Genomic DNA, 12,096 nt, shown 5'->3' on the forward strand with positions numbered 1-12,096 from the left:
GACACCGGAGTTGGGGCCATCTTGTCCCAGCGAGATCCCACCACCCAGAAGCTGCATCCATGTGCCTTTTTCTCCCGGCGGCTCAGCCCTGCAGAGAGGAACTATGATGTGGGAAATCGGGAACTGCTGGCGGTTGTTTTGGCCCTGCAGGAATGGCGTCACTGGCTGGAAGGTGCCAAGACCCCATTTTTAAACTGGACCGATCACAAGAACCTCTCCTACATCCAATCCGCACAGCGTCTTAACCCCCGACAAGCCCGCTGGTCACTGTTTCTTGCCCGGTTCAATTTTACACTATCATACCGCCCAGGTTCACGCAATGGTAAAGCTGATGCCCTATCACGGCTTCATTCCCCCAATCTGGACACAGAAGACCCTGGGCCCATTCTCCCCTCGGCCTGCGTGGTCGGTGCAGCTAGATGGGAGATCACATCTCTGGTCAGGGAAGCTCAAAAGGCTGATCCGGATCCAGGAAACGGTCCTCCAAACCGCCTATATGTTCCATCTGGCATGCGGTCTCAAGTCCTGGAATGGAGCCATTCGTCCAAGCTAACCTGCCACCCTGGTATTCATAGGACCCTCGTTTTCCTCCGCCAATCATTCTGGTGGCCTGGCATGGCCAGAGATGCCCGTGACTTTGTCAAGGCCTGCGCGATCTGTGCTCGAGGGAAGGCCTCCCATCAGCCGCCCGCTGGTCTGTTGTGCCCTCTCCCTGTTCCCAGTCGACCTTGGTCCCACATCGCAGTGGATTTTGTAACCGGTCTGCCTCCCTCTGAAGGTAACACAGTTATCCTTACCATTATCGATCGTTTTTCCAAATCTGTTCACTATGTTCCCCTTCCCAAACTTCCCTCTGCTCTTGAAACTGCCAATCTCTTAGTCAAGCATGTTTTCAGGCTTCATGGCCTCCCTGTAGACATAGTTTCAGACCGTGGTCCCCAGTTCTCCTCGGTGGTGTGGAAGGAGTTCTGCAAGGCGGTGGGGGCGACAGCCAGTCTCTCCTCGGGATACCATCCCCAGACCAACGGCCAGACGGAAAGGGCCAACCAGGACCTAGAAGCTGCTCTGCGTTGTGTCACCGCCCACCATCCGGTCTCCTGGAGCACTTTCCTTCCATGGGTTGAGTACGCCCATAATTCGCTCATCTGCTCGGCCACTGGTATGTCCCCTTTCATGGCTTGTAATGGCTTTGAGCCTCCGTTGTTCCCAGAGCAGGAAAAGGAAATCGCTGTTCCTGCTGTGAAGGACAATGTCAGCAGGATTAGGGAAATATGGAAGACCGTAAAGGCTGCCCTCGCTCGCTCCGCCGAGAAGAACAAGAGATTGGCTGATCTCCATCGTTCACCAGCCCCAGAATACAAGGTGGGACAGGAGGTCTGGTTGTCTGCCCGGGACCTCCCTTTGCAGGTAGAGTCACGCAAACTTGCCCCCCGCTTCGTGGGCCCCTACAAGATAACAAAGATCATCAACCCATCTGCCGTTCGGTTGGATCTCCCGGCATCAATGAATGTCCACCCCACCTTTCATGTTTCCCTTCTCAAGCCTGTTTCCTCCAGTGACCTGTGTCCTCCTGCCATTGCACCTCCCCCGCCCCTTCTCATTGATGGCCACCCCGCGTTTGCGGTCTCCAAGATTCTTGATGTCCGGCCTCGCGGCCGTGGATTCCAGTTCCTGGTGGACTGGGTGGGCTATGGCCCTGAGGAGAGGTCGTGGATCTCCCGTAGCCTCATATTGGACCCGTCCCTCTTGCGGGACTTCTATGCTGCCAACCCTGGTAAGCCGGGCAGGCCGCCCGGTGGCGTCCGTTGAGGGGGGGGTACTGTGGTGGTCCTAGCCCACGCTCCCCTCTACTGGCTTTTATTGTTGTTACACTTCCTGTTTTATGTGGCATGAGTTCAACCTTGGCAGACCTGGGAGCGCACCTGCAGCTCATCACAATCAACACTGCTTTTAAGGAGCGGCATGGGCAGCAAGCAGGTGCCAGATGATTTTGCCAGTCACCATTGGTACATCGGCCAACGAACACTGTAGTTTGTGATTCCTGTCTTAGAACTCTTAACTAATTCTGTTTTTTGCCATCAGGACACCCACCCTCCAAGCCCTCACAGCCACTGCCTGAACCTCAGCCACAGCCACAGCCTCAGCCTCAGCCTCAGCCATTTACCATTCAACCCACCAGCCGCTCAACACCTTGCCCTTGTGCAATAAAGATCACTTCACACTTCATGTGTTTCCGGTTCGCATTTTGGTCCACATCAACTTTGCCTACCTTGCCGTAACAAATAAATCCTCAAGATGGCATTTACATTATTAATTCTTTCTGTGAGAGGGATCCACGGATAGAAAGACTTGTGACTTTGTATATTGTGACTAAATATTGCCATCTAGTGTATTTGTTGAGCTTTCAGTAAATGATACTGAAGGCCATGCCCAAATGCATGATGGGAAGTGGAACCATGACACGTGGAACCATGACTGTGCGTAGTGTTACCAATTCATATATCTTCTCTGCGATGGGATATACCATAAGGTTTTAAGAAAAAGATCATTTGTTACCTTGCTTCCCCACATTGCTTCCCATGATATATCTAATCGTAGGGAGAGGGATTGTAAAGGCTTTAGCCAAATAAAATAAGGTTCCAAAGGCTGCCAAAATTCACTCTACTCATTTTACGCTGCCTTTTAGCTCTCTATATAGGTAAAACGGCGCCATTACAGATTGAGCGCGACAATGCGTGTGTGGGTCGTTCAGCGCATGCATTAATTGCGTTAAGTATTTTAACGTGATACATTTTTTAAAAAATTAATTACCGCCGTTATCGGGATAAATTTGATAACCGTACCTTAAGCCTAAACTAAAGACTCTGGATAAGTGTAACATACTATGTCTGTAACGTTAAATACAATTAAAAAACGATTTAATTGAAATATATATATATATTAAAAAAAGGCATGGCCTATATTTTTTTGCCGATTCCGATACTTTGAAAATGACGTGATCGGACCCGATCGATCGGGACATCTCTACCTAATTGTATTTTTTTTGTTACTGTCGCATTTTCTCCGATATGTTAGATGATAAATAATCGATCCAAACAAAGAAAAATTGAAAAAACAAAAACTTTTAAAAGGGTAAAAGTATGAAAAAGAAGATCTCGACCACTCCTTGATGTCTGCGATTTCTGCATCGCGACCCTTTTTATATGACCATGTTTCACTGTTAAAATCCCCCAAAAATCCAGCTATGGCCATTCACAGCTGTGTCTTGACACTCGGTGATACATGCTACATGGAGTTTTTGGATCGAAACAAGGTAAATACGCGATAATATCTCGTTAAAGACATGCCGTCTTTAATTCTGGTCTCGCGTGCTCTCGCCTCCAAATAGGGTTTTGCTGTTTAATTTTTTTTTTTTTTTTTTCAAATGCCCTCCTGTTCAAAAAATTTCTTCGCCCTGAAAATTGAGAATTTAAGCTTTCCAATGATGTATCACATATGCATATCGGACAATTTTGAAAGTTGGCCAAATTGAGGGTGTCAGAGCGGAACTTCAAGTCACCTGAGTGTTTTCCGCCATATACATTTTCAAATTTAAGGTGCTAAGAGGCATTTACTCATACTATTTGGCGTGTTATATGATTTTGCTGGGAATCCAAATTTTGACAAATTTCTAAAAGCCATTTCATGAAATATGATTCAGAATTCCAAGTTTTTCTAGCCTTGCTTCATATTTTTCTTGAGTATTCGGTCATTTGTAAGACAGCAGACTGACCTATTCAACAGCAATTGGGTTGAATAACATAACTGATGGGGATGTCATCATATGAACTTAACTTTTGGATTCTTGACAAGTTTTAGGCAGGAGAATGATTAGTGTGTTTGTGTGGAGTGGAGGGGGGTGGGGGGGGGGTACATCACCCCTCCCAGAGTGCAAATGAGGCAAATGAATCTCTGTGCACTTGCTAATTGATTCCTCATTTTCAGACTTCAAACAAAAGTGGGAGTTTTAATCACATTAACATTCAGGGAATGATACCAAATATATCCATGGCTTGATGAAATGTTCTATTAGCACCCTGAAGGGTAGGTGGATTAATATGTTCAAAACACAATGACATGCACATAAAGATGAAATAAGATAAATGTTTTAAATATGTTTTGTTTTCATGGATTTCAACTGTTTGAAATCAGCTGAAAGAAGAAAATATCATTCAGCTGGCATCTATTATTTCCCTCTGTTACCTGTTTTTCTCTTTTAGTGCTGACTCAAACAGCATGAATTTACCGTCATTGGCCGGGAGTTCAGCAACTGTCAATGCATAATTGGATGAAAATGAATGTTTAATACAGCCGTCTAACTGATTGCTCAGAAATCACTCAATGTGCGTACGAGTGACAGTAGCTTATACTTTCTGTAAGATTTTTGGAAGTAACTTGCTTATAAACGATGGCCTTGTCAAATATCCTTTTGAACTTTTATGATGAACTAGCTGTGAGTGTTCAAGAGCAACCAGCTGCTATGCAGAGTATCAGAGAAAAGAATTCAAAGCAGAATAAAAAAGTTCGTCACACTCCTTTAATATCCAACTGCTTTGTTGATCGTCAAATGTTCCGAATTGCAATGCTTGTCTTTTTTTGTTTGTCTTTTTATTTTTTCCCTGAGGGTGTCTGGCCTATATGAGTCGACATCCTCGGACTTTTTCTGCATTTCGTTAGAGAAAGTTTCCTGCTTCAAGGGCATGATTAATGATTAAGCGGGGTAAAAAAAAAAAATCATCAAAGCCACGCGATGTATTGTAAAACTTAGCAGTGCTTCAGGTTATAAACCGGCAGCGTTAGATGTAACGTTGGTGTTGTAATATGTTAAGAATGTATTCCATGTCGACATTTAACACTGTATAAATATCCCGGTGAGCCTTAATTGGCTGCATTATTGATTTCTTGTCGTGACTGCCTTCTGTTATATAAGCACTATTTTCAGCACTTTGCTGTGTTTACTTTTCATCCAGAATGTAGTTTGGAATATATGTAGCAAAGAGGCAAATGCTCTAAGGCTAGGTTCATACTGCAGCTCTTAATGCGCAATAACAGACATTGAACATAAGACTAAACGGGGATTATATTCTATCAAGTTTATATGGACTGATTGAACGCATGCATGACGCACACACATACAGTGGAATGAAAAAGTATCTAAACCTATTGGAGTTTCTCACATTTCTGCATAAAATCACCATAAAATGTGATCTGATCTTTGTCAAAATCACACAGATGAAAAAAGGTGTTTGCTTTAACTAAAACCACCCAAACATTTGTAGGTTTTCATATTTTAATGAGGATAGTATGCAAACAATGACAGACGGGGGAAAGATAAGTAAGTGAACCATCACATTTAATATTTTGTGGCCCCTCCTTTGGCAGCAATAACTTCAACCAGATGCTTCCTGTAGCTACAAATCAGTCCGGCACATCGATCAGGACTAATTTTGGCCCATTCTTCTCTACAAAACTGCTGCAGTTCAGTCAGATTCCTGGGATATCTGGCATGAATCGCTGTCTTTAGGTCATGCCACAGTATCTCAATGGGGTTCAAGTCTGGACTTTGACTTGGCCACTCCAGAACGTTTATTTTGTTCTTCTGAAACCATTCTGAAGTCGATTTACTTCTGGGTTCTGGATCATTGTCTTTTTGCAGCATCCATCCTCTTTTTAGCTTCAACTGTATGACAGACGGCCTCAGGTTTTTCTGCAAAATATCCCAATAAACCTTTGAATTCATTCTTCCATTAATGCTTGCAAGTTGTCCAGGCCCTGAAGTAGCAAAACAGCCCCAAATCATGATGCTCCATCCACCATGCTACAAAATGGGGATGAGGTATTGATGTTGGTGAGCTGTTCCATTTTTCCTCCACACATGACGTTGTGTGTTACTCCCAAACAATTCAGCTTTGGTTTCATCAGTCCTCAAAATATTTTGCCCAAACTTCGGTGGTGTGTCCAAGTGCCTTTTTGCAAACATTAAACGAGCAACGATGTTTTTTTTTTTTTTTTTCAGACAGCAGTGGCTTCCTCTGTGGAGTCTTCCCATTAACACCATTCTTGGCTATAGTTTTACTGTACATATAGTTGATGTGTGCACATAGATATTGGATTTTGCCAGTGATTTCAGTAAGTCTTAAGCGGACATGCTAGGGTTCTTTTTCAAACAATTCAACTTTGGTTTCACCAGTCCACAAAATATTTTGCCAAAACTTCTGTGGGAGGTCCAACATTAAACATGCAACAGGTTTTACATAAAGTTGATGTGTTCACAGAGCTATTGGACTGTGCCAGTGATTTCTGTAAGTCTTAGAAGACACTCTCGGGTCTCTTGTTACCTCTATTAGTATTCTGCATTGAACTCTTGGCGTCATCTTTGGACTTTCATAATCATCCTAGCAACACTTGCTTTGTTGAAAACGACTAGTGAAAAATCAAGCTTTTTCTGGTGTTTTTCTCAATTGTAGCTGCTTGTGTTTAAGGACTTGCCTTCTGGCACTCTAGTTTCTTTCCCTACTGAGCTGCGGGTGCCGCTGAGCCCCTCCACCTCACAAATCATTCTACGCTATCAGAGAAGAACTGGGTGTTCTGGCAGAGATCATTTGCTGGATAGACGATCTTCTGCCGCCAATGCCATTCAATTCATTAATTCTCATATCTGGTTTTAAAATATGTTAGAATTGTTTTATTTCTGTTATTTTTATCTGCTTATTTAAATAATTTGGTCAAGTGCGAACACAGTATTAAAATTACAATTAGGAAAGTGTAACCCTAGAGCAGGGCTCACTGGCTCACTAAATCCGGACCTCGGTGCCACTTTTCCTGTCGTGTTTTCCATGTCTCCCTCCTCCAACACACCTGAATCAAAATAATCTGGATCATTATCAGGCTTCTGGAGAGGTTGCTGATGACATAATCATTCGATTCAGGTGTGTTAGGGGAGAGAGATGTGGAAAACACGACAGGAAAAGTGGCACCGAGGTCCGGATTTAGTGAACCCTGCCCTAGAGGGTTTGTACATACTGTATCGATATAATCGTATCTTGTTACGAACTGTACTGTATCAGAGCTGTTGATCCAGTTAATTTGTAACTGACCAATCAAGGTGTAAAACGAACTAGTCTTTAATTAAAATTGGGTTTAATGTGTGAGGGTTTGTGGATAGGAATGACAGAGGATTGGGGTTTCAGTTAGGATCAGGTCTCAGGTTTTGGTTCATTTCAGGCAAATGCAGGGTTTCCCCTAGGATGTTTTGAAGCTGTGGTGGTGGTGGACTGCGTCAGAGTCGGACAACCCCATCATGTTGTGCCGCGGCGAATTTGTTTCGTATCATGACAAATAAGATTTTTTAAAATTGTTGTTTATTTTTTTATAATTTATTTTTTTTCAAGAACCATAACAAAGATCTATTTGCAAAGTTTGCATCATGCCTGGGAACACTTGATTTTCCTGGACTTTAAAAAAAAAAAAAAAAAAAAAAGAAAAAGAAAAAAAAAAAGGGGGGGGTCGGCAATAGGTGGTCCATTTATAGTCAATGTGAGGTATGCTACAAGATGGTCCCCCTGTTCCTCACATCTGTCTTCACCTACACAGGAATTAGAAAAAAAAATGAGATCTAGGTAATGAAAACGCTCAAGCATCTCAAACGTACACTGTACAGTTCTGTACAATGTACAGTTGACCAAATGTCTTACTCATTTCATTGAAGAAAAATCTCACAGTTCGCTGTTGAGATGGGCACTGTCAACGCAATGGCCGACGGTTGCCGTCAGCAGCACTCCCCATTCATCAGTCTGTGATGTCATCATGCTGAACTGGTCCATATTCTGAAACACATTCAATGGATTACCCATTTGGATTTAAATCAAATATGTTAAATTTACATTAGCCAATCCAGCTCAAACTGAAATGTCTTTGTGGGAGTTACTTTTTTGATTGTTGTACAAATTCATATAATGATTTGTTTCATTGAGATTAAAAATACTTCTTTAAATGCAAATACGCCATCTGTTTTGTCATTTTTTTCGATAAGCATTTTGCCAGGTTATAGACAATGAACCCTTTTCAATATCACAATTTAAGGTTAAATAATACAAATATAATTATTAAAAATGGAAGGTGCACGATTCTAAACACTCACCTTGATTTTTGTAGTACAGCCACGGCTTGAACTTTGCCATTTTTGTCCATGTTGGGTCCCAGCTAGATTTCCTGTTTGCTTTTTTGCTTACTTCTCTTACCCTGGACCGCGCGCCATCCTGATCTGCGTTTCAACGTGCTATCTGATCTCCTTCAGTTTTTGAAAATCTTATCTCAACATGAAAATACTGTGCTTGCCAGAACCATTTGGTTATTCTACTCCTCCGAACGTGGGAGCTAATACATTCGCAAATGAAGAGCACCTGAGAGCATGTGCCCTCCGGTACGTTCGAAATATTTAATTAGCCTCAGACGCTAATTAAATATTTCGGAACGTGACGGTGTAAACCATCATAACAATAATCATCACTCTGTTATCGGACCCTCATCCTCAGGAACTTTTCCCTTTCCAAAATACTGTACTTCAATAACAACGAGTGACGTCAGCGCCGAACAAATGCTATGCTAGGAGTAGGACGTGACCGATTCGGGTCAAAAACACGCCATAATGAACTTAAACGTTACGTCAATGTCAGTATATTAAGGTCATTTTCACAGTTTTAAACCAGAAGTACATTCATTAACTTAAAATGCCTTTCTGTGGTTTCGTCTCCCGATTTCCATTTCTGCGCCGAGCAGACGTACCAGCCGCAAGCTTTCAATCGAAATGATACGCTTTTCAAAATAAAACGTTTATAGGAACAATTTGTACTGTACATGGTATTTTAGACAACTTATGGTAAATCGTACGTACAAATGAGCTTCATATATTCATTTAGAAGTCATGTTAAATCATACAAATTAAAAATTAGAATGGATCTTTAAATCTTAAAAAAGGCATTTACAAAGCGTGGCGGCTTTTATTTTGGTGTGGCGGCCCGCCACGATAAATCCTATGCAGGAGAAACGCTGAAATGTTAGATAAAAGTTCATGTTTACAAGAGCAATGTATTCTAGCTTAACTGTACTGTTTTGGAGCATTAGATTTAGTGTGATTACTTTGTTCGTAACTGACCAAAGGGTAAACACTTGTCCAAAGTGGTCAATGTTTCAAAGCACACCTACAAAAAAACTTTTGTTTGTGGTTAGAAAACATCTGCTTTCCTTGCTTTAGCTTAAAAAACACCTCCATGTTTGGGTGAAACTGTCAACCAGCCATCAAAAAGAAGTTTCCTTAAAAACACAACTCATAATACTCCAGCTTGATCACCTCCACTTCTAACACAAAATCATGGCAGCTCTCCCAGCTATGATGGTATCTTCCCATTTTTTCCACTACGTGTTGAATCTGTCCCAACCAGGCCTGGGGGACGTACCCTGGGAAGGGCTATTAAATGAACAAAAGAGAACCTGTGCAATGAACCCAAGCAAATGGGAAGAGCAAAGCCATTACCAACATGTAGAGCTGAGCCGCAACAGCATTTTATGCACATTTAATAGTACTTGTGTTTACTTCCTGTGGGACGAAATCTGGATGCATGAATATACTGTACCTTGATCATTTCCTGGCATGTGATACAAACACAACCCAACTGAGGTCGTCAGGCGACATTACAACCCAGGTTTTGTTTAGTCTCCGATATGCCGCGAGTTTCCTAATGAAATAATCCAAATAGGATTAGTGCAAGGTCTTTGAAGTAGCAGCTCTCTCAGCTTCTGGCAAGGTGGACACGCGGTAATTCGTTTGATCAACGCAATCAAATTCAACTTGGAAAGAGGGGGTCCCGCAGTGTCCAATCCAATCCAGTAACAGCATTGAAAGCAGAGGTTCCCTTATTTGCTTAAAAAGATGTTTTGAAAGAAAAACTATATGACATAATTGGAGTGTTCAGACGTTTTTTGTCCAGTTTGTGGGGAAATTTTTCTAAGCATCATTCAATAATTATTATGCAATTTAACTTATTTGCTATTATTGTCTACAATAGACGTGCAATCTACGCATCTACGAGGATAAGCAGTGAATGATCAATGAGTTAACTTTGATTTGACCATGGGTCAATTCTGATTTCCTTGCGCATATGCGACAAGTATGTGATTTTTTTTCACGAAGTGTGAACAGCCTAATTCTGATTTTTCTTTTTTCATATCCAACCTGGGCTCATTCGTACGTGGATAGAATTCGAATATCTATCCAATGCCTGTGCAGTACTGAACGCAGATCTGAATGAATGTGACATATGTTATCAAAAGTAATTCGCCATTGTTCAACTAAACAAAAAACAGACGCAAACAAGCAATGGCGGTAGTGCACTTGAAGCTATTAACGCTCCAGTGCCCTTGAAAGGTGGAAAAGCGCTATATAAGTATAACACCATTTACCATTACCATAACACAAAAAGCAAAGCACGATGACGGAAACCTCTCGAATGGACCATATTTAGTTCTGTACGCACATTTGTGTAACTTTGCTGCCACATTCCTTTCATACTGCAAGTTACACACCGTAATTTTCGGACTATAAGGTGCACCCGACATCAAGCCGCACCCCACAAATTTGACACGGAAAGAGATTTTTTTCATAGATAAGCCACATCGGATGATAGGCCACAGGGTTAGTCACACCTAAAGACTACAGTTGTCGCGATACTGTATTTTCAACTTGATATCTATACTCAAAACATACTCAATACCATTTTGGATCCTACATAAACTATTTCTTTTATGCACGGCAAGCCGTTGATGTGGATCCCAATCACAGACTCGGAGACCAGTAAAAGTGAACGTTTGTATTTAATAAGTATAACAAAGGGAGTACGCCAAAAATGCGAGTACAACAAAGTACAACTAAGGGAGCATGTCAGAAAACGTGAATGTAACAGAGTACAAAAAATCTGATTACAAAGTTCAAAATTGCACAAAAAATGATCAAACTAGGACATAACCGTAGAAACGTCAAGAAGCACAAAGATGATGAGGCACGCACAGCGGTTAGCAATGCAAGTAAGCAAGCAATATTCTGACACTTGCAGATGGTGATAGGTGTCCTTAAATATTGGGTATTCCTAATGCGCCACAGGTGTGTCACATGGCCCCGCCCATCCGGCTCAATCAGGTGAATGAGAAAAAAGGAACTGAGGCTACGTCTACACTAGGACAGATATTGGCCTTAAATGTTCAATTTATCATACAAAATGGCATGTCGGCTACATTAATGTACCTCTTTTCCGGATATTTTATTACATGAGCTAGCGAGCCAGCTAAATTCTTAAATGACACATACCCGGTCTAGTGTAGCCACCGGCTAACCATATAAAAATCGGAGCCGACGGAAGTGACGTCATGCAGCACGCCATCGCCATTTTTTGTTTGGCAGTACGGCATCGTAAACAAGTACAGATGCAGCCTTCCTGCTACTCTTTTTAAAACTGAAAGAGCTTGTAAATTTTACGCTTGTGTATGTTCAGAGAAGAGATCGAACAACGCCGAAATATTCTAAGCTTCCGGTTCAGAGGTGATCCGAGCGGACAAAGACGTCACACACAAGGTTGCTCTTTTTTGCGTAAGCATAGTCTGCATAAATGCAGGCGTCCCTTGAGAACGCACACAACATGACATTTTCAGTGCCATTTGACGATGATAGACGTCCAGTCTTGTGGCTCATGAAAAATAAAACTCTTAAAAACTGTTTATCACAAGTACATGTCCAATCCATTTGAAGTGGGAGGGTGGTAGCGAATGACTTTTCATTCACTTGCAACCCTCCCACTTTAAATGGATTGGACATCAAGCACAGTCAACGACAGCCAATAAGTTAACAAGGAAAATGCAAAGATATCCTCTATTACTATCAGGAGTCGTGCAGAATCAAATTTACCCCATGACAACAAAATTCTCTTAACCTGTGGTGACCCAAAAAAAGGATTGATGACTGAGTAATCAAATATTGTATCCCGATACAACATTTCAGTATCAATACAA

The 12,096-nt window shown here is 41.9% G+C and overlaps 1 long non-coding RNA gene across 1 annotated transcript; it reads right to left on the bottom strand.

The window, feature by feature from the left end:
- Positions 1-7,428: 7,428 nt before the first annotated feature.
- LOC130924469 (uncharacterized) lies at positions 7,429-8,840 on the bottom strand. The gene is made up of 3 exons (XR_009064885.1): positions 8,180-8,840; positions 7,734-7,865; positions 7,429-7,624 (listed from the first exon to the last, which is right to left on the bottom strand). It is a non-coding gene; the product is annotated as an uncharacterized LOC130924469 (long non-coding RNA).
- Between the last annotated feature and the right edge of the window lie 3,256 nt (positions 8,841-12,096).

Source organism: Corythoichthys intestinalis, chromosome 11 (genome assembly GCF_030265065.1).
Source record: "Corythoichthys intestinalis isolate RoL2023-P3 chromosome 11, ASM3026506v1, whole genome shotgun sequence".
In the NCBI taxonomy this organism is placed as follows: domain Eukaryota; kingdom Metazoa; phylum Chordata; class Actinopteri; order Syngnathiformes; family Syngnathidae; genus Corythoichthys; species Corythoichthys intestinalis.